We start from the raw sequence: 5,411 nt of genomic DNA on the forward strand, positions 1-5,411 counted from the left end.
TGTTGTCGTGATTTTTTCTTTCTGAATTCATTTGTCCGAAAAAAATTACCTGCAACCGGGGGCTCGCCGTCTTGCTCAACGGCAATGGCCAGGGACTGAGGCCTCAACCTCTGGGGTAGGAGACAACCTCTCTTCAACTAAGCCACGCCTACCCCACCCCACCTTGATGACATCACAGGGTGCTGCTATTGAGGTGCGAGTTCGCCCACTTTCTTGATGTCTGTAAGGAGGAAGTTGATTGGATGAGGGAGCCACGCTCCCCACCCTTGATGACATCCCACAGGGCACTGGTGTTGAGGTGCTAGTTAGCCAGTTCACCTACTTCCTTGATTTGACGTCTGTAAGGAGGAAGTCTCCCTCTTCAAAGTGGATTGGATGGGGGTGGGGGGTTCACAGCGAGTTGCAAAACGGACATGAAAGTTGCCAATAAAGTTAATTGCCGTGAGTGGTTTCTGTTTGCTGACCCATCAATCGCGTGAGGGAGCGAGCGGACGGGTGCTCGCATTTTCTGGTGCGTCAATCTCATCAATAAAGTGGAGTTTTGAGTTTTTCCTTGCCCTCCTGGGAGTTTAAGATCAGGGGATGTCTGAGAATACTTGTCATTTTTCACACGTCCTGAGTGTTGTTAGTCACCTAAATGTTGAACAGAGGCTGTTATGTACCGAAGTCAAATTCCTTGTTTGGCACACCCAAACATGGCGAATAAAAATTCTTGAATCTTGATCGGGAGCGTTTCTCACCCGCCCGCTCAGAGGCGCGGGGACGGGCATCGGGAAGACGCGGAAAACGTCCCAGGTGGCGGGAACCAGGCGGGACACCAGGAAAGCAAAGAACAAGATGGCGGCCAGGGAGCAGAACATGGCGAAGTTTTGATGGGGAAGCGCTGCATGTAGACAGACGCCTTGGTGGCGGCGGTCCCAGACGCCGCCCTGGAAGTGCAGCACGGGCGGCAGGCCCAGCAGGGGGTCGCTGCTCAGTGCGCGCAAACGTGCGGGAAAAGCATGTTGTCGGAAATTTAGACCTCTGTGATCCAGAAGAGGATCACGCTGGTCTTCAGGCGACTCAGCGCCGTCCCCGCCACGCCCACCGCAACCACCGTTGCTAGGATGGCCAGCTGCAGCTCGCGCTCCAACGCCTGCTGCCCTGCATAACGAGGTTACCTAGCAGGACCTTACCGGAGTGAGAGAGCTATTGCAAAATAAAGCTTACCTTTCAACCAAAACGGGTTTCTTCCTGCTGACTTTGAGGCCTCTGCATGTCAGCCAATGTTTGAGTGGTTCCACACTACAGGACTGTCTCAGAAAATGTGAATATTGTGATAAAGATCTTTATTTTCTGTTGAAGGAATGGGGTCGAAATACAAAAAGTCCTGCCTAGCTACAAAAACAGATATGCTCAAACCTCATTGAATAAAGTACATAAGCAGACAAGCATATTCACATATTAAAAAAATAAAAGAAACATTTTAAGCATATAATTAAAATGTAACTATACCTACACACCAAATCAATAAAGAAGACATAACTAGACATTTTTGATAAGTGGTAATGAGAAAGGTTTTTATAACTTTATGATCTGATATATATTTCTGAGCACTTTGAAATAAATGTTTTTTGATATATTGCCTAAATAGCTTAATGACCCTTAAGGAACTGTGTAATGCATGCCTGATGTTTTTTCTCTGAATCATGGACACGGCCAGAGTCGTCTTGACCGTTCAGTACTTGATTGTATGTTGTTACCAGTTGGAGAGAGGTCCGCGAGCCCCGGGCAGGCAAAAGAAACGTTTTAAGGACAACCTCAAGACCAATCTCAAGAAATTCCAAATAACATCTCAGGACTGGGAGCGCATGGCCTTGAACAGGAACTGCTGGAGGGCAGTGGTGCAAGAAGGTGCAGCACATCACGAAAAGGAACTCCACCGTGTCGCAGAAACCAAACGACAACTCCGTAAGGAAAGACAAAAACAGGCTCCAGCACGACCACAACCCACCACCACTTTCCCCTGCCCACACTGCACAAAATTATGTGGATCCCGGATCGGCCTCTACGCCCACCTGCGGACCCACAAGTAGACGACCCTGAGAAAAAGACAGTCATACTCGTTCCGAGTGACCGCCGATGATGATCGCCAAAGCAGCGAGGTGTGAGGAGCTCAAACTCAACAATCAGCGCTCCTCCGTCTCCTCGTTTCACAGAAACGTCTCCTTTAGATGACGTTGCGCCATTGAAAACAATGAAACAATCAACTGCAAGGCATCGGCGGCCTTGGGTCGAACACAAGGGCTGTCGAAATAGTGTCGTCAGTGTGTGCGTGTGCCTGCATGTGTGTGCACGCGTGTGCATGTGTGTGCATAGCAGCCTGTAAGCTCAGGTATTTCCAAAGGGGAGGGATGGGCGGGGGGGTTGCCTCCTGACCGATCCCAGTCTGGGGTCTTTCCTGTGGAGGCGGGGCCGGAGAGGAAGTGCGAGCCGTTGCCCCAGGGGTCTCCGAGATGGCACGGTGGGGAGGTGGGCGGCGGCTTCCAAATAAAGCACCAATGGTCTAAGTCCGCTCCGAGGAAATCCGCTTGTCGTGACTGAGGAGTCAACGACTGCAACACAGAGAATTAGCTGTTAGCGTGTTTGCCTGGCAATGAAAAGTTTCTGCGCTGGATGCTCAGCTCTCACATTACAAAAACATGCCAGCGTGCTCGCTTCAATCAAACAAAACCTCACCCCAACCCTAACAAATTGGAAACACATTGATGAAATGGGGTCAAAATACAAAAAGTCCTGCCTCGCTACAAAAACAGAGATGCTCAAACCTCATTGAATAAAGTGCATAAGCAGACGAGTATATTCACATATTAAATCAATAAAAGAAACATTTTAAGCATATATTTATACCTACACATCAAATCAATAAAGAAAACATAACTACACATTTTTGATAGGTGGTAATGACGAAGGTTTTAATAACTTTATGATCTGATATGTATTTCTGTGCACTTTGAAATAAATGTTTTTTGATATATTGCCTGAATAGCTTAATGACCCTTAAGGAAGTGTTTAATGCATGCCTGATGATTTTCTAAATCACGGACACTGCCAAAGTCGTCTAAAAATGTTCAGTACTTGATTGTATCTTATGTTTTGACTAATGCTAGACGCCAGTTTTCGATTACTACTGAACGTTTTGGACAGAGGGAAATATTTTGCCTAACAAAGAAAAGATATGGTTGAAAGCATGATTAAACTAAGAATATGATGACGTAAGCAAGTACATGGAGATCAAAAGAACAAACTTTGCATAGTCAGGGAACAGTAATAGATTAATGATGTCACAGCCTAAAGCTCACATAATTTCGTACAAAATGACAAAATTGAAAGAATGATGAAAGAATTAGGTGAGACAGTGTATGTGCAAGAATGGAGGAGAATGTTTACAGGAAGGTCACTTGGAGATAAAACCAGCAAGTGCCAGAGGGAGACAGCCCAGCCAAAGATGATCGTCAAGGCTGAAAGACTCTTTTAGTCACCATGCGGCCACATTTCTCAAGTCCGAATGACATTCCGATGTCAGAGCTGTAGATCCTGGTAGTGTGGATCAGGGAGTCAATGTCCCGCTCGTTCTTAGCGTACAGCTTTATGTCATCCATGTAGAGGAGGTGGCTGATGGTGGCCCCGTTCCTGAGTTGGTATCCATAGCCCGTCTTGTTGATTATTTGGCTGAGGGGGTTCAGTCCTATACAGAACAGCATTGGGGACAGAGCGTCTCCTTGGTATATACCACATTTGATGGTCACGTGTGCAAGTGGCTTGCCATTGGCTTCAAGTGTGGTTTTCCACTGTTTCATTGAGTTGGCGATGAAGGTTCTCAGAGTCCCATTGATGTTGTACAGCCTCAAGCATTCAGTGATCCAAGTATGTGGCATTGAGTCATATGCTTTCTTGTAATCAATCCAGGCAGTGCTCAGGTTGGTACGTCTAGTTCTGCAGTCTTGGGTGACTGTTCTATCCACCAGGAGTTGATGTTTTGCTCCTCTGGTATTTTTACCAATCCCTTTCTGAGCAGTGCTCATGTATTGATCCATGTGCCTGCCGATCTTATCTGATATTATGCCCGACATCAGCTTCCATGTTGTGGAGAGGCAGGTGATTGGCCGGTAGTTGGATGGGACTGTACCCTTTGATGGATCCTTCTGGATCAGGATCGTACGCCCTTGGGTTAGCCATTCAGGGTGAGTCCCATCCCTTAGCAGCTGGTTCATTTGTGCTGCCAGGCGCTCATGGAGAGTTGTAAGTTTCTTGAGCCAGTAGCTGTGGATCATGTCAGGGCCTGGTGCTGTCCAGTTTTTCATTCCTGAGACTCTTCTCTGGATGTCTGCCACTGTGATGGTTACTGGGTTCTGTTCAGGAAGCTTGCTGTGGTCCTTTCTCAGAGCCACCAGCCACTGTGCATCCTTCTTATGTGATGCCTCCCGCTCCCATATATCCTTCCAGTACTGTTCAGTTTCCAGCCTTGGTGGGTCTGCTCTGCTATTATTCCCCTGCCACTGAGCGTACACTTTCGCTGGTTGTGTTGTGAACAACCTGTTTATTCGTCTGGCTTCATTCTCTCTTGTGTACCTCTTTAGGCGGCTGGCCAAGGCTTGGAGTCTTTGTTTGGCAGTTTCGAGTGCTTCAGGTATGGGCATCTGGCTGTATTTCTTGGGAACTTGCTTTTTCATTGCACCTTTCTGGGCCTCTGTCATTTGGCTCACTTCTCTCCGTGCTATCTTGATTTTGGCCTCCAGCCTTCTCTTCCATGGTGGGCACTGTTGTGGTCGCATATGGTCATTCTTCTTGTAGCCAAGCATTTCTAGGATCACTGCTGCTGAGGTGTATATCAGCTCATTGGTTTCAGTGATGGTAGCCGTAGGAATTGTTGTCAATGCTGCATTCACATCTTCTAGGAGACTTTCTGAGGGAACTTCACTTAGCCTCTGCAGTGTGTATCTAGGTTCCCGAGCATTCATTCTCACCGTGATCTTGTTCTTCAGGTCAGTTGCTGCCTCGTTCAGCTTGATTGTGCTTATTGGGGTTTCGTACCCAACCTCTGGACTTTTACATGGATTTAACTCGTCTCTGACCTGGTGCTCTGGTTGGCCTTCGCTATGGCATTTGTGTTGTATCTCATCAATCTCGAGGTGTGATAGCAGGTGCCGTTTATGGATATTGGAACATTGAGCTACTAGTTGCTTGGCCGATAGTGTTGACTGTGGGTATTGAAGTTGCCATTGTTCCCGCATTCTCCGCATGTAACCCTTCTCGCTCGGGTTGCTGGAGTAGTAGCATTCCAACAGATCCTTATTCTCGCATCTCGCCCATTTGTGTCTTGTTCCAGTAGCCCATTTTTCATATATATACATATATGTATATATATATAT

Source organism: Syngnathus floridae, chromosome 9, assembly GCF_059516105.1.
Source record: "Syngnathus floridae isolate MCC-2025c chromosome 9, RoL_Sflo_1.0, whole genome shotgun sequence".
Classification (NCBI taxonomy): Eukaryota; Metazoa; Chordata; class Actinopteri; order Syngnathiformes; family Syngnathidae; genus Syngnathus; species Syngnathus floridae.